Source organism: Stegostoma tigrinum, chromosome 48 (assembly GCF_030684315.1).
Source record: "Stegostoma tigrinum isolate sSteTig4 chromosome 48, sSteTig4.hap1, whole genome shotgun sequence".
Lineage (NCBI taxonomy): Eukaryota > Metazoa > Chordata > Chondrichthyes > Orectolobiformes > Stegostomatidae > Stegostoma > Stegostoma tigrinum.
In genome coordinates, this window is record NC_081401.1 from 526,687 (window position 1) to 544,795 (window position 18,109).

General features: G+C 44.6%; 1 protein-coding gene across 5 annotated transcripts in view; it reads left to right on the forward strand.

Moving 5' to 3' along the window:
* Positions 1–12,492: 12,492 nt before the first annotated feature.
* LOC132207467 (utrophin-like) overlaps positions 12,493–18,109 on the forward strand; it is a 165,861-nt gene continuing 160,244 nt past the window's right edge. For 3 of the 5 annotated variants that reach the window (XR_009443485.1, XR_009443486.1, XR_009443487.1), the window contains exons 1-2: positions 12,499–12,657; positions 17,059–17,171. The gene's annotated coding sequence lies outside the window, so the exon portion shown is untranslated. Of the gene's footprint in view, positions 12,658–17,058; positions 17,172–18,109 lie in introns of all 5 variants that reach the window. The other 2 variants (XM_059643105.1, XM_059643104.1) reach the window with 1 other exon arrangement.

Here is an 18,109-nt window from a genome sequence, read left to right on the forward strand (position 1 = left end):
ACATGGACTGGGCCCTGCAGCCCTGACCCGCTCACAGCGATTTGCCCCCTGCAGTCCTGTCCCGCTGACAAGGACTGACCCCCTGCAGTCCTGACCCGCTCACAGGGACTGGCCCCACAGCCCTGATCCGCTCACAGCAATTTACCCCGCAGTCCTGTCCCACTGACAGGGACGTGCCCTCGCAGCCCTGACCTGCTCACGGCGACTTGCCCCTCCTTCCTGACCTGCTCACAGGCACTTGTTGCCTCCGTCGTGAGCCGCTCACAACGACTTGTCCCCTCCGTCCTGACCCGCTCACAGCGTCTTGCCTCCCATCCCTCTTAGACAGGTCACCCCTTGCTCAGAAACGGTCCCAATTATCCATGAACCGGAAACCCTGCCCCCTGTGCCAGCTCCTTAACCATGCATTCATCTCACCTATCTTTCTATGACTTAGCTCACTAACATGTGGCACTCATGGCAACCCATAAATTATTACCCTCTCGGTCCTGCCTTTCAGCCTCTTTGCTAACTCCTTGTACATAGTCTGCAGGATGTCATCCCTCTTTCTGCCTATGTCATTGGTACCAACGTGCACCGTGGCCTCTGGCTGCTCACCCTCCCCTTTAAGAATTTGTTGCAACCAATCAGAGATGTCCTTGACCTTGCACCAGGAAGCAACAGGCAGCCCTGGTGTCTCAAATGTGGCGACAGAATCGATGCCCCCAACGAATGAGTCTCGAACCACACTCGCTCACTTGGATTTGCCTTACTCTGTCCCACAGCAGGGTGGTTTGCACTATGGACCTGGCTACTGCTGATTATATAACTGACCCAGTTTAGTTTTAGATCAGTGTTAACCTTGGTTTAGTGGATAGCTAAGCACCTCAGTAGTCTACAATACAGGAGAAATACATTCTTAAGCTGACAGATTCTGTGACAGTCAAGAACAAGCACTGAATTGTTCTGACCTCATTTCCAACACCTGGCCCGTAGCCTTGCATGGCTTGGACAGCACTTGCACATTTAAAAAAAAATAAATGTAACGATGATGTGAGGATAAGGACATGGAATTTTTTTGATATGGTCATATTCTCTCTTGTTGGAGCTGATTGCTGCTTAGCACTTGTCTGGTGCAAATGTAACTTATCCTTTATCAGGCCAAGCCTGATCGTTGTCCAAGTCTCACTGTATTTTCTCATCGTTGACTTAATGTTGGTTCGGCCCAACAGTGTTGTACATACCCTGCCTATTCTGAAACTCTACCACTTAATATTAAGTCTAATAAAGACAAGTATCCAATCTGCCTTCCAAACCACTTCAACGACCTGGTCCATTACATTGGGGGATCAACAGGCATGCACATCAAGATCCTGAGATCCCTCTGATCATTGGTGCTTGTGAGGTCCCTATGATTCATCATGGACTCCAAGATCTGATTGTGCTGTGTCACCTAATCCTTATCCCATTTGTCCTTACATGAAATGATGTTCACAAACGCTTCTCAAAAATTCTTCCCAATCCTACTTTTTGCAATCATGACACAGGTGAGCATAAAACTTGGAACACGACAGCAACAGGAATGTGCCCTTTGGCCCACCATGTTGGGCCAAACATGACAACAAATGAAATAATCCCTTCTGCCTGTCCTTGATCCATAGCCCTCCATTCCTTGCAGATTCGTGCACTGAACTAAAAGTCCCTTTTAAATGCTTTCATCGTATCTGCATCCACTACCACCCCGGGCAATGTATTCCACACTTTTAACATGCTCAGTGTGAAATATTTGCCCCTCACATCTCTTTTGAACTTCCCCCCTCTCAGCTTAAATGCATGCCCCCTAATAGTGGACACTTCAACTCCGGGGGAGAAATTTTCTGACCGTTAGCTGTATTTATGTATCTCCTAATTTTATAGACTTCTATCAAGCCTGCCCTCAGCTTCTACTGCTCCAGAGAAAACGAAGAGTTTTTCCAGCTTCTCCCTGTCGTTCATCCCCTCTATTCCAGTCAGCATGCTGGTAAATCTCTTCTGCACCCTGTCCAAAGCCTGCACGTCCTTAGTGTAATGTGGGGGCCAGAATTGAATGCAATACTCTTGTGTGGTCTCACCAAAGTCTTGTAAAGCTGCAATGTGACATCCTGACTCTTGCACTGAGTTCCCCTATGAATAAAGGCAAGCATGCGATATGCCTTCTTGACCACCCTATCTACTTGTGTGGCTACTGTCAGGGAGTTATGGTCTAGGACCCCAAGATCCCTCTGGACATCACTGCTGTTTGGGGTCCTGCCATTAACTGTGTATCCCTTTCCTTAACACTTGGTCTCCTAAAATGCAACACCTCATGCCTGCCCAGATTAAATTCCATCGGCCATTTCTCCGCTCGTGTTTGCAATTGGTCTGTATCTTGCTGTGTCCTTTGACAACCTTCCATGCTGCCCACAAGTCCACTGGTCCTTATATCATCTGCAAACTTACTAATCCCGCGTCTACATTTGCAACCAAGTCATTTACATATATCACAAACAGCAGAAGTCACATCGATGCGGAACACCACTCGTCACTGAGCTGCAGCCAGAAAAACAGCTTTCCACCACTGAGACGGCAAGAACTGTAGATGCTGGAATCAGAGATAACCAAGTGTGGAGCTGGAGGAACGCAGCAGGTCAGGCAGCATCAGAGGAACAGGAAAGCTGACATTGTTGATGCTGCCTGGCCTGCTGTGTTCCTCCAGCCCTATACTGTGTTCTCTTTGTTAGCCTTCCACCGCTACTGTCTGCCTTATATGGGCAGGCCAAGTCACCACGGATCTCATGGATCTTAATCTTCTGGATGAGCATACCATGAGGGACCTTGTTGAAAACCTTCGTAAAATCCATGTATATGTTATCAACTGTTCTACCCAAATTGATCACCCTTGTCACCTCCGTGAAAACTTCAACTGACTTGGTAAGACATAACCTGCCCCGCATAATGCCATGCTGGCTGTCCCTTATTAGCCCATACCTTTGAGACATGAGACACTCATCAGTCTGTAGTTTCCTGGAAAGTCCCCGTTTTCCTGCTTGAACAGAGGAACAACTTTATCCACTCACCAGTCTCCACAACCCCTCCAGTGCCTGGCAAGGATATCAGATCCTGTTGAAAGTGGTGTGTTGATGCATTTGTGTCATGATTGTGTTTTGTTTCAGCCCTAACATTCAAAGCAGTGTAAGAATGTCTTTGTGCAGCAGGCGAGGTGTGATGAGACTGAGCCTTCATACAATTGCAAGATGTTGAAAATTTGCCATTATTTATGAAAACAGTGATAAATTTCCATGATCAACATTTCTGTTACACTGCAATGATTATCCCGTGGCATGTAAAATGAGAAAGATACGATAAAATGAGACTGGGTCAGATGCAGGGAGAATGTTTGCCTTTCATGTCTATAGAAGTAGTGAAATATTTCCGTGAATCTAAAAGTCACTTTTCCGTTCATTGAAGGACACAATCATCGCCTTGGAAGCTTCATCACGATACTACTTTGCATTTCTGAAGAGGGAAGAAGAAATCAATATGCAAATTCAATTCCATGGTTTTGGAAGTCCCATTGAGAACACGATTCATTTGCGCCAGCACAATGCTCTGACCGAGAAAGAATTGAAGGTGAGTTTGTAGTTTAGAAGATCGCAGCAATTTATGCATCAACTTCTTCATCGATAATGTTCCATTGCTTTCAAACTGCATTTTCCACTCTGCAAGATAATAAGTGTTAGAACAAGCAACAGTATCGGCAGATGGTCTATGGGGAATGCAATGTTACAAAACCCAATCCATTCATCCACATATTTCAGATATGTCAACAAATTAAATATTCCAGCACAGGATAAAACAAGGAAGATGAGAGTGAGGAGGCAATAGCTCTGATGACAAATGAACAGAAATTTACCTTTCTCCATTCGAGCAAAAAAGCAGGCACACAAATAAATAATCATCTAACAATGCACGTGTGCAACGGAGGCTATCAGGGGACTAAAAATGCCGAACTGTTGTCATGCGTATTGCTGAAAGGATGATTGAAACAGAATCTGTGGTAAATTTGAAGAAATACAGATGATGCATCTCAGGATGTTGGAGGAAGAAGATTTATGGACTGAGGCAAATTGTATTGCCCTTTTCAGGAGTTATTCGGTTCATCATGAATTGAAAGACTTCCTTCCGTGCTGAAAGCTTTAGTTTCGTTGCAGCTGGATCACAATTTCTGTTCCTGGTAGCATTTAGCAAACTGTTAAAAGTGAATGTCACTGCACAGAATTCCAAACATGACTCCAGTCAGTAGAGAAAATATCCAAGGGGTATGATGAGTTGTATCCTCTCATGTTGAACAATGCAGCTACAGATACAATGGAGGCACTGATGATAATGTTCCAAGAATCCTTAGATTGTGGAAAATTCTCAGAGGATTGAAAGATTGTGAACATAACACCATTATTACAAAGATACTTCGACAAAATAGCAAGCCAGTATTGCCAATTTAGGTCAACCTGGGTAGATGTTCATGCCGGCAATGAAAGATGAAATAACAGGGTACTGAGTGTGCCATAACATCCTACAGAGTTAACATCCTTTTATAAAGGGGAAATAATACGTGACAAACTTGCTACAGTGCTTTGAGAAGGAAACAAACATTACTGATGAAGGACCACCAGTTGATGTAGTACATTGAGATTTCAACAAAGCATTTGATAAGGTACAGCTCATAAGGTGTCTCAAATGAAATGAGCCCATGTGTTCAAGGGTAGTATGTTCGGATGGACAGAGGACTGCATTGTAAATAGAAGTAGAGTTGTAGCAGCAGGATGGTAACTGACAAGTCATGTACGGCCACAGAGCGAATGCTGCGGAGGCCATACACCTCATGTTGACTGGGTTGATTTCGGAAATGGCGTAGGGGATTGCTATGCTTATGAATGTTGGGCAGGGTGGGACTACGTTCATTGGCGTTTATAAGATTGAAAAAATCTTATTTTTTCAACATGTAAGATTCTAAAGAGGCTTGATAGTGTATATCCGTAGAGATTACTCCCATTTGTGAAAGATTTTACGACCAGAGGCCATATTTTCAAATTGGTTGCCTATTAATTCAGTGAAGAATTACTTCTTTCAGGTTGTAGCACTCTATTGAACACTTTAGCCAAGAAGATTTTCGAGGTAATGCCATTAATCCTATGCTAGGCTGTAACGGCCAGGTTAATTTTTAAATCAAGAAACAATGATAATGAGAAAAGGGTCTAGGCCTGAAACGTCAGCTTTTGTGCTCCTGAGATGCTGCTTGGTCTGCTGTGTTCATCCAGCTTCACACTTTGTTATCTTGGATTGTCCAGCATCTGAGCTTCCCATTACCAGTGATAATGAGAAAAGGGTAGTCTTTACAGTGGAAGATACTTCAAGGATCCCCTTATTACTAAAGAATACAGGGAGGAATTAAACACATCACTACCACACCATCACTACCATTAGAGAAGTAGCACTAGACAATCTAATGGAGTGAAAGCAGATTGGACTCTTTGCCGTGATGGTTTACTTTCTAAGATTCTCAACAATGAGCTTCAGAGTCGGTGTATGCGTTGATTGTAATTTCCCAAAAAGGTTTAGATTCTAGAGAAGCATCTGAGGGCTGGATAACTGCCGATGAGAGATACCTATTTAAAAAGGAGAGAGGCAAAAAGAAGATAACGACAACCGAAACAACGTAACATCTATTGTTGGAAATATGTGGCAATCAACTATGAAGAAAATAATAGCAGGACATTTGGAAAATCAGAATCTAATCAAACAGAATCACCATAGATAATGGGAACTGCAGATGCTGGAGAATCCAAGATGACAAAATGTGAGGCTGGATGAACACAGCAGGCCAAGCAGCATCTCAGGAGCACAAAAGCTGACGTTTTGGGTCTAGACCCTTCATCAGAGAGGGGGATGGGGTGAGGGTTCTGGAATAAATAGGGAGAGAGGGGGAGGCGGACTGAAGATGGAGAGAAAAGAAGATAGGTGGAGAGAGTATCGGTGGGGAGGTAGGGAGGGGATAGGTCAGTCCAGGGAAGACGGACAGGTCAAGGAGGTGGGATGAGGTTAGTAGGTAGATGGGGGTGCGGTTAGGGCTGGGAGGAAGGGATGGGTGAGAGGAAGAACAGGTTAGGGAGGCAGAGACAGGTTGGACTGGTTTTGGGATGCAGTGGGTGCAGGGGAAGAGCTGGGCTGGTTGTGTGGTGCAGTGGGGGGAGGGGACGAATTGGGCTGGTTTAGGGATGCGGTGGGAGAGATTTTGTAACTGGTGAAGTCCACGTTGATAGCATTATGCTGCAGGGTTCCCAGGAGGAAGATGAGTTGCTGTTCCTGCAACCTTCGGGTGGCATCATTGTGGCACTGCAGGAGGCCCATGATGGCCATGTCATCTAAAGAATGGGAGGGGGAGTGGAAATGGTTTGCGACTGGGTGGTGCAGTTGTTTGTTGCGAACTGAGCGGAGGTGTTCTGCAAAGCGGTCCCCAAGCCTCCGCTTGGTTTCCCCAATGCAGAGGAAACCACACCGGGTACAGTGGAAGCAGTATACCACATTGGCAGATGTGCAGATGTACCTCTGCTTAATGTGGAATGTCATCTTGGGGCCTGGAAGAGGGGTGAGGGAGGTGGTGTGGGGGCAAGTGTAGCATTTCCTGCGGTTGCAGGGGAAAGTGTCGGGTGTGGTGGGGTTGGAGGGCAGTGTGGAGCGAACAAGGGAGTCACGGAGAGAGTGGTCTCTCCGGAAAGCAGACAGGGGTGGGGATGGAAAAATGTCTTGGATGGTGGGGTCGGATTGTAGATGGCGGAAGTGTCAGAGGATGATGCGTTGTGTCTGGAGGTTGGTCGGGTGGTGTGTGAGAACGAGGGGGATCCTCTTGGGGCGGTTGTGGCGGGGGCGGGGTGTGAGGGATGTGTTGCGGGAAATACGGGAGATGCGGTCAAGGGCGTTCTCGATCACTGTGGGGGGCAAGTTGCGGTCCTTGAAGAACTTGGACATCTGGGATGTGCGGGAGTGGAATGTCTTATCGTGGGAGCAGAAGCGGCGGAGGCAGAGGAATTGGGAATAGGGGATGGAATTTTTGCAGGAGGGTGGGTGGGAGGAGGTGTATTCTAGGTAGCTGTGGGAGTCGGTGGGCTTGAAATGGACATCAGTTACAAGCTGGTTGCCTGAGATGGAGACTGAGAGGTCCAGGAAGGTGAGGGATGTGAACTGAAGGTTGGGGTGGAAGGTGTTGGTGAAGTGGATGAACTGTTTGAACTCCTCTGGGGAGCTAGAGGCGGCGCCGATACAGTCATCAATGTACCGGAGGAAGAGGTGGGGTTTGGGGCCTCCAGTGACAGTGCAGCACTCCCTTAATATTGTGAAAGATTTTACGACCAGAGGCCACATTTTCAAATTGGTTGCCTATTAATTTAGGGGAAGAATTACTTCTTTCAGGTTGTAGCAATCTATTGAACACTTGAGCAGAGAAGGTTTTAGAGGTAATGCCATTAATTATATGCTCGGCTGAGATGGCCAGGTTAATTTTTAAATCAAGGAACAACGACAATGAGAAAAGGGTAGCCTTTACAGTGGAAGATACTTCAAGGATCCCCTTATTACTGAAGAATACAGGGAGGAATTAAACACATCACTACCACACCATCACTACCATGAGAGAAGTAGCTGTAGACAATCTAATGGAGTGAAAGCAGATTAGACTCTTTGCCGTGATGGTTTACTTTCTAAGATTCTAAACAATGAGCTTCAGAGTCGGTATATGCATTGACTGTAATTTCCCAAAAAGGTTCAGATTCTCGAGAAGCATCTGAGGGCTGGAAAAATGCTGATGTGACGTCCCTATTTAAAAAGGAGAGAGGCAAAAAGAAGATAACTACAACCGAACCAGTCTAACATCTATTGTTGGAAATGTGTGGCAATCAAGTATGAAGAAAATAATAGCAGGACATTTGGAAAATCATAATCTAATCAAACAGAATCACCATAGCCTGATGAAAGAGAAATTCTGTCTGGCTAATTTGTTTGGGTTTTTGGAGCAACTTTTGGGAGGAGAATTAATGGAGGAAAACCAGTAAATGTGTTGTGTTTGGACTTGGAGAAATCATTGAGAATGCACTCAAAAGTAATAAGCTCAGAGCTGCGGTTTTGAAGGCAGTATATTGCTATGGATCAGTATGCTTTGCACGTTCTGGAAGAAGAGATCACATCTCGAGTGAAATGCACCAAGTGAATGTATATTTTGGGGAACTTGGTGGCAATGCGATAAGTCAGTGCAGAGTGTAAGAGGTGCCATTTGCTTGCTTTTTTTGCCTGATAGTTCATAAGCATTTTTTTTTGGAGACAGGGTGAATTGAAGCCAGAATCAGGGACCGAGAGGGTGAACCAGTTTCATTGGTTGGTGATCGCTACTGGTTTCAGAATCTATTATCGGTAGCTTTCAGATTGAAAGTAAATCGGAGAAATATTTACAGGCTACAAACTAAAAGACCAGAATGTTTTCAAATCAAATTAAGATCGAAGTAATTGAAATGGAGATGCCAGGCCAGATGATGATTTGTACCTACATGACGGTGGAGTGGTCAGGCCCCAGACTCCAGCTTACGGTTGATGAACTGGAATCCCAGTTTTGACCAATCAACAAATCATGTGGGGCAGAGTTACCAGGGAATGCTGTGCTTCAGGAGGCAGTCACACACCTTAGATTAACTAGCTGAAACTCGGTCAGTGGCCAATGACAAAGAACAGGGCAGGTGGAAGGATCCAGGATGTAGTGCAGAAGGAACCTTGGCCTTTGATCTTATCTAACAGGTTTGAGATTCTTTCTTCCTGTGTGGATGAGAGTGCAGGGTATATGGAAGATGAGTAAACTGACTATAGCACGGTGGTACAGGGGGACATTCAAGAGGGGATAAAACGTGAAATGTAGTTATAATCAGAGGTAGTATAGTTAGGGGAATGAACACTGTTCGTTGTGACCAGGATAGAGAGTCTCGAAAGTAGTGTTGCCTGCCTGGTGCCCAGGTTCAGGATATTCCATCTCGGCTACAAAGGAACTTGAAGTGGGAGGAGTAGAAATCCAGCTATCGTGGTCCACACAGGTACCATTGATATGGAAGATAGAGGAAAGAGGTTCTGCTGAGGGATGATGAGCACCGAGGTGCTGAGGTGAGAAAGCAGAACCAGAATGGTAATAATCTCTGGATTATTATCTGAGCAATTTGGCACGGTGTGAACATAATTATAGATGTACATTGTTCAAATGGTGGCACGGCAGAAATGTGTTTGAATTCATGGGACATTGGCATCGGTATGGGGAAGGAGGGAGTCGTTCTGGTGTTATAGGCTCGACGAGAATCATATTGGGACAAGTATCCTCGCAAAATACAGAGCTGGGTCTGGGGCTAGGGCGTTAAAATAAAAAGTGTGGAGTGGGTGAGCTCAGTTGCATGGAAAATTGTGGAAAAAGTTAGAAGCTGGTAAGTGCTCAGCAAAGTTTCCAGAGCAAGTAATAGGACAAAAAGTATGGAAATGGTCAGGAGTCTCACTTCAGCTGCAGCAGATAAGAAGGGTGGCTGTAAATGCCAGACTGAAGATCTTGTATTGAATTGCAGGGAGTGTATGAAACAAAGTGAATGAGTTTGTGGAGCAGATTGAAATTGACAGATACATCACTCTGGGTATCACAGAGAGGTGGTTGTTAGGGGATAAGTGTTGGGAACGAAATAGCCAATGATTCATGTCCGATAGAAAGAACAGGCAAATGGACAGAGATAACAAAGTGTGGAGCTGGATGAGCACAGCAGGCCAAGCAGCATCTCAGGAGCGTAAAAGCTGACGTTTTGTGCCGAGACCCTTCTACTTCTGTGTGTTCATCCTGCTGTGTTCATCCAGATCCACACTTTGTTATCTTGGATTCTGAAGCATCTGCAGTTCCCATTATCTCCGATACAAATGGACAGAGATGCCAGGGTTGGCTTGTCAGTAAGAAATGAGGTCGCGCTGAAGGAACCACAGCTCTTGTGCTTGTTTATTAATGACTTGGAGGAAAGAGGTGCATGTGCTGTGGCTAAATTTGTAGATGACTGAAAAAATATTTAGCAAGACAAGGCATGGCCCAGAAACAGAGATTTACCAGGATGTTACTTGGATCGGAATGTATCAGCTATAAGGAGGGTTTGGTGGAAATGCTGTGTCATGATACATGTAATGAGATCAACCATGAAATCACCGAATGATGGAGGAATATTCAATGGGCCAAATGACTTTTTTTGTGAGCCTTCTTGTTTGACAATGCATTCATGAAGGTGTTTTATTTTCTCTCTTGGATAAGATGTGAAAATGAAATGTATACGAGATAATGGGAACTGCGGATGCTGGAGAATCCAAGACAACAAAATGTGAGGCTGGATGAACACAGCAGGCCAAGCAGCATCTCAGGAGGACAAAAGTGCTCCTGAGATGCTGCTTGGCCTGCTGTGTTCATCCAGCCTCACATTTTGTTGTCATGAAATGTATACACGTCCTTTTCATCTGGGAATAAATAATTGTTCTGAACGATTTCCATTGACTAATAGCAATCTGACAAGCTTCGCAATGTAAAGAGATTTTTAGCTTCTTTTTAATTGTAAAGGTATTCTTTGGAATTAATTTGGCATATATTATTTGCATCTCAGGAAGTATGTTCATCACTGCATCTCAAAAAGTGCTCTGTTGTATGACAGCAGCTTTTTAAAGATCACTTCAATGGTTGTGATTTTCAGTTGCCATAACACACATTAAATTACACTGTTGGCCAATCTGTCCATGATTATTTCATTATGTTATGCTTCAAACAGACAAGGAAATATTGGTGATGCAATGAAGAGTTTGACTCTCAAATATAATTGCTGTTATAGTTTCCACTTGGAAGAAAGATTCACATCAAATTGACTGGTCAAGGAAATGGGACACTGACTGTGAGTACTTTGAATGTTCGAGTTATTCCTAAAATGAAAGTTATGACCTTGATGATTTCTCTTTCATGCAGATATGAAGAGACTCTTTTAAAATATCCTCTCGGTTAGTGGTTCAGGCATTAAAGTGTGATATGTATATTTATGTATATACATGTACATGCGTCATCTGAAAAGATAATGAGTATAAATCACTTGTTGCAAGGTGAGAATGAGTTATCCAGATAGTAAGAACTGCCAATGTTGGTGTCTGAGATAACACATTGTGGAGCTGGAGGAACACAGCAGGGCAGGCAGCATCAGAGGCTCAAGAAAGTTGAGGTTTTGGGTCAGGACCCTTCCTCAGAAATGGAGGGTGGAAGGGAGCTCAGAAACAAATAGTGTGGAGGGGGAGGAGGTGGTAGGGAAGGTAGGTGGGATGGTGATAAGTGAGTACGATCCAGATTGGAACAGATTTTCCCCAGGGTGTATTGAGTACGAATTCCAAATCACTCTCAAAATCTTAGTGACTGTTAACATTGATGTTTTTTGTCTGTGTGTTTCAGTAATTGCATGACAGTTGAATGGTTCGTTGAGAGTGAGGAACCTATGGACTCTCACACACCAAGATGGAATTTAGTTCGAAGAGTGACTTCAAAATAGTTGCTTGCTTTTAAAATCTTGACCGTTTTTGCTGTCCAGTTGAATGAATTTAGCTCATACTGCTTCAATAGGAATTAGTGTTTAATAGGAACATATTTGTGAAACTTACAGTTCCGTAAGTTTTAGCATAAACTGGTCCAGCCTTTGGGTGCTTGCAAAAAGGCTCACCTCTCCATTAATACCGAAGGAAAATTGGAGTTTAAAAGTAAGTTCACCCGTTGTCAGGGAATGAAATGTTAATGTTGACTCGAACATAATTTTTAAAAAAGTCATATATTTGTGTAACACTGAACTCAAATTAAAATTTGGATATGCTAGTTTTACAGATGGTTGGATATTGAATTCATTTTAAATGAGGGTGAAGATCACTTTAAATCCAGCATATTTGTGAAGAAAAGAAATAGCATGTCAAATAAAATTAACTGCATGACTCTTCATAGCCCTATATGTAGAATTTCATTCTGAAGTATGAGACAGTTGTGACCCCATACTACCTCAGTGCTCATGGCAAGAGTAAGACTCCAGTTTGACGTGCTGTGCACTGCATGGAATGGCGGCAACATCAGATTCATTGATGCTTGAGAATCAAAAGAATATGACGATAAGATTTAAAATCAAAATCTCATTGAACACTTCAAGGAATGTATTACAGGAAGAGGGGGAAAGCATGTATGACTAATAGAAGGTGGTGGCGCAGATCACATAGACCTGTGTGCTAAAACTTATCACAAATTTCACATTGAATGGAACAGTTTAAACAGGCTGGAGGAAGCAGACATGCCAGCCCAAACTTTTTGAATTTGAGCATTCTGTTCGTAAACATCAGCAAAATTGTTGGAAACATGTTTATTCTTTCTCTTTTATTGCACAGAACCATACGATTAGACTGTTTTGATGAGAAATTTAAAGATTACGTGTCCCATCCGTTTGACTCACAGTTTGGTACCATAGGTTGGTACGATCTTCGTTGGAGAAGGAAAAGGGATGTTCCAGATACAGAAAACCGTCAAACCATTTACTACAAAGTCCGTTTCTGGTTAGTATTAATTAATGCAGTTAACATTTTTAGCTCGACATGATTGCACAATGGAGTCAATAATAAAATTCGATCTGATATTCCACATAAATTTTAAGTGGATATTAAAGCAGCTCATTTCTTTTTCACGCTGTATGCTGCTTTTAAGAATGGTTGTCTTATTGTCGAAATGTTTAGCTTTGACTCCATGGCTTCTTCCATTAGCTCACATTGAAACACATGTTTCTTCAGCCAAAAATGCACGTTTACCCGGTGTAGCTTGACGAACCTTCCCCTGTGGTCGTTCCCCTGAAATCCCCTGCGGTCGCTCCCCTGAAAAACAACTATCCCATTTTGGATACTGTTCCGGGGGATGACTTAGCAGGGGTATGCAGTAGGGTGCAGGTCTCTGGCACAGAGTCTGTCTCTCTTGCACAGAAGGGAAGCGGGGATAGGAAGAGAGTGATAGTCATTGGGGACTCAATAGTTAGAGGGACTGATAGAAGATTTGCCGGGAACGAAAGAGACTCACGATTGGTGTGTTGCCTACCAGGTGCCAGGGTCTGTGATGTCTCGGATCGTGTGTTTAGGGTCCTGAGGGGAGAGGGTGACCAGCCCCAAGCCGTGATCCACATAGGCACCAACGGCATAGGTAGAAAGAGGGATAGGGATGTCAGGCAGGATTTGAGGGAGCTAGGGTGGAAGCCGAGAGCTAGAACAAGCAGAGTGGTCATCTCTGGTTTGTCACCCGTACCACGTGATAGCGAGGCAAAGAACAGGGAGAGATTTCAGCTGAAGACGTGGCTGCAGGGATGGTGCCCGTGGGAGGGCTTCAGGTACATGGACAATTGGGGCTCATTCTGGGGAAGGTGGGACCTGTACAAACAGGACGGTCTCCACTTGAATGAGAGGGGCACGAATATCCTGGGTGGGAAATTGGCTAGTGCCATTCGGTTGGATTTAAACTCGCTCAGAAGGGGGATGGGAAACTGAGGTGTAGTCCCAGTACACAGGAGGATGAGCGTAGGGAGGACATGGTCAGGACCTCACTGTCACAGGAGTGTGCTGGGAGACAGCAAGCTGGAGTGAAGTGTGACGACTTTAATGCCGGGAGTATCCGGAATAATGTAGGTGAGCTTGCAGCTTGGATAGGTACCTGGGACTTCGATGTTGTGGCCATTTCGGAGGCATGGATAGAGGAGGGTCAGGAATGTATGTTGCAGGTTCTCGTGTTTAGATCTTTCATTAAGGTCTGGGAAGGTGGTAAAAGAGGGGGAGGTGTGGCTTTGTTGGTCAAGGACAGTATAACGGCGGCTGAAAGAACCTTTGAGGACATGTCTACTGTGGTGGTATGGGCTGAGGTTGCCAAGGAAGGTTTGTCGACTGAGCCAGTGTGGGTGGAAGTTCGGAACAGCAAGGCAGCAGTCACCTCACTTGGGGTTTGCTACAGACCCCAAATAGCGGTTGGGAGATCGAAGAACTCATTGGCCGGCAGATAGTTGAAAAGTGCATACGTATCAGGGTTGTTGTTATGGGTGACTTCAACTTTCCCAATATAGATTGAAACCTCCTGAGTGCAGATGGTTTGGATGGAGCCGTTTTTGTCAGGTGTGTTCAGGAGGGTTTCCTGACTCAGTATGTGGACCGGCCGAGGGGGGAGGCCATTTTGGATTTGGTGCTCGGCGATGAGCCAGGACAGGTGTCAGATCTCGTGGTGGGAGAACACTTTGGCGACAGTGACCGCAAGAGCCTCACATTTACCATAGCCATGGAAAGTGAAAGGAGCAGTTACCAGGGGAAGATATTTCACTGGGGTCAAGGGAACTATGATGCTATCAGACAGGAGTTGGGAAGTACAGATTGGGAGCAATTGTTCCACAGAAAGGGCGCAGCAGACATGTGGAGGCTGTTCAAGGAGCAGTTGTTGCGAGTGATGTATAAATTTGTTCCTCTGAGACAGATAAGAAGGGGTAAGATTAAGGAGCCTTGGATGACGGGTACAGAGGTGCTTCTTGTCAAAAAGAAAAGGCAGCGTACGTAAGGTGGAGGAAGTGAGGGTCTGGCACAGCTTTAGAGTATTACAGGCCCGCTCGGAAGGAGCTCAAAAGATATTGCCTGTACAATTGTTACCTGTTACAACCTTTGCGTCCACGCTTGCTCATTCAATGGTGTCAAGATGCCAGCAGTGCATGTACCTTCTCCATCCCCTAATGCCGTCAGCTCACACAAGACATAGTCCTTACTTAAAATCTTCTGGTCAACCAAAGTTCATTGTAATGGACATTTTAGTTATCTGTCATGAAACGAAAACTGATTCTGACTGGCATGACCTGCAGTGCAAATGAATATAATCTGCGAAACGAGATTCCTTATGGGCTTGCAGCCGCTACAAATAATTGCTTTTCAAAGACGTTGCATACATACATACATTTTTTTCTCCTGTCACCTTAGATTATTTTTTTGTTTATGCATGTTGTGTGGGTTTCCAGTCAGGCCCATAAACTCAGGTTGATGCAGTCACTGTTACAACACGGTATTGAAGGAGAATTTGTGATCTTTGGAGTTTCATTCCAGTGTCTGAAGGAGTGCACCATCAAGCCACTTCAGAGCACTACTGGCGACGAATTGTTGCAAGTTTTCAAGTGTTACCGATGGTCACATAAAATATGGCCTTTTTGTTGTTGCGCTATTCATCTTAACTGCACCATATCTAGTATTTAGGCTTGGAAACTATTTCAATTTTTTTGATTTACTTATTCAAAATCATTTATGATTGTTGTCATGATATCTACAATATGTTATTTTGATTGGACATAGAGGATTGGATCTGTCTTAATGGAAATAATGTATGCGCTTATAAAACCCCTTCTGGGCAAGGTAGTTGCTCAGTGGTTAGAGCTGCGCATGCACTGGGGAGCCAATTGAGATTCCAGTCTTGGGTAACTATCTGTGTGGAATTGACACGTCCTCCCCGCTTCTGCCAGGTGCTGCAGTTTCCTCCCATTGTTCAAAGATGTGCAGGTCCTTATTTGTGTTTTGTGAAGCATTTCTTAAATGTTTCAATCCTGCCAGCATCCAGTGCCTTGGACAAAATAACTGGAGATGAATAAAAGATACTGTGCCTTTTGACACCATTTCCTGCTGGATTTTCATCAATCCTGCTTTATATCGGTGACAACTTCCATGACCTTTTTTGATGCTATGTCTGAATTGACAGTCTAGTTCCAAATATTTGTTGTGCAGTATTTCAAGGTCTCTGTTATAGCATACCCATGAATGTCCACTTCAAAAGATGCTTCCATATCATAGAATCCCTACGGTGTGGAAACAAGCCCCTTTTGACCCAAGAAGTCCACGGCCACCCTCCAAAGAGCATCTCACCCTGACTCATCCCCCGACCCTTTCCTCAGTAACCCTACATTTCCCATGACTAACACACCTAATCTACACATCCCTAAACACAATGGGCAAGTTTGGCATGGCCCATACACCGAGCCTGCACATCTTTGGACTGTGGGAGGAAACCAGAGCACCCAGCAGGAACCCATGCAGGCATGGGCAGAATGTACAAACTCCGCACAGAAAATCGCCCAACGGTGGGATCGAACCTGGGTCCCTGGCGCTGTGAGTCAGCAGTGCTAACCACTGAGCCACCGTGCTGCCCTTGGAGTTAGACAGAGCTTGCTTGTTCCTGGGTGGCCTCAAACTGCCAACCTCCACTTAGTGGCAAAAGTGCTGACCAACTGCACTCATCTTCACTGGTTTTTGCTTTGTATCATTGAATTCAATCCTTCAAACTCTATGATAAATATTTAAATTTCCATTGATATGTGAGCGTTGTTTTTAGTACGCAGTATTGGTTTATTATGTTTCATTGGTACATAATGAATACTGTATGTATATGCAAATGGGCAAGTTGGTAACGATGCAGTCCGCAGACCTGGAGGATCATAACACTGTCCTTCACTCGCCCACGATGCCCTCTGCAAATTGGTAGAAAACAAAAATTTCTATAAAATTCATCTCTCCTCCCGTCAGTCGATCAAAGTTAATTCAGGATTTTGTACAGGCCAATAAGCGTAAGATTACACGAGCCTAAACAAAACTACTGGCTCATATTAGTTCAGTAAAGTGAAAGGGCAACAATAGAGGTAGTAGGAACTGCAGATGCTGGAGAATCTGAGATAAGAAGGTGTAAAGCTGGATGAACACAGCAGGCCAAGCAGTATCATCCGGCTCTACACCTTGTTATCTCAGATTCTCCAGCGCCAATTTTCTGAAGTAGGGTCTTGTTCCGAAACATCAGCTTTCTTGCTTCTCTGATGCTGCTTGACCTGCTGTGTTCATCCAGCTCTCCACCTTGGGCAACAATAGAGTATGTTTTAAGTCACTAGATATGTTACGTGGGTTTGTCTTCCTTAGGGTGGAGTTAGTGGAACCGAAAAAGATGTCTCCCTCACAGCGTTTTTGACACAAGAATTGTATCGTTCCTTGGCGGCCTTTCAACAGAAGAATATTCAGAGATTTCCCGACTGGTAAGAATGTAACTTCTTTTACTTCTCTTTATCTCACTTTTTCCAACAATTGGAAAATAGATTTTCAAAATAACATCGAGCTGAAGAAGTGTGAAAAGAAGAATAATTCCAAGCAGTGGTGGGTTTTGGTCAGTGAGGTGGGAGGAGTGGATAGGTGGGAGAGAAGGCGGACAGGTCATTGAGGCGGGGATGAGGGGAGGAACTAGTCTAGGAACTAGGATGAGGCTGGCGGGTGGGGAGATTTTGAGGGTGGCCAAGTCCACATTGAGGCTATTGAGTTTTTAAGCTCCCGAGGCGGAATATGAGGTGCTGCTCCTCCAGTTTCTGGGTGGTTTGGTTGTGACACTGGAAGAGGCCCAGGATGGACATGTCATTCAGGGAGTGGGAGGGGGAGTTGAAGTGATGCAATGATTTGGATATGAAAACAGAAGGTGTGGTTAGTAAGTTTCCCAATGATTGAAGGTGTAGGAGCCAGCCAAGAAGGTCACCTCAGAATACAATGGGACATTGACAAGGGCCAATAAACTGAGGAATGGCAGATGGTGTTGAGGTTTGACAAATGTGAGGTGCTACATTTTGGAAAGGCAAATCAGGGCAGCACGTTTACACTGAAGGTTGTGGGGAGTGTTGCTTAATAAAGAGACACTGGAGTGCAGTTTCGTATTTCCATCAAAGTACAGCCACCGGTAGAAAGGATATGAAGGAGACATTTGGTGTGCTCGCCTTTATCGGTCAGTGCATTGAGTATAGGAGTTGGGAGATCACTTAGCAGCCACGTAGGACGTTGGTTCGGCTGCTTTTGGAATACTGCAATCGATTTTGGTCTCCTTGCGAGAGGAAGGATGTCGGCGCAACATTGAGGGCCGAAGGGCCTGTTCTGCGCTGTATTGTTCTATGTTGTAAACATGAAAGGGTTCAGAGAAGCTCTACAAGGATGT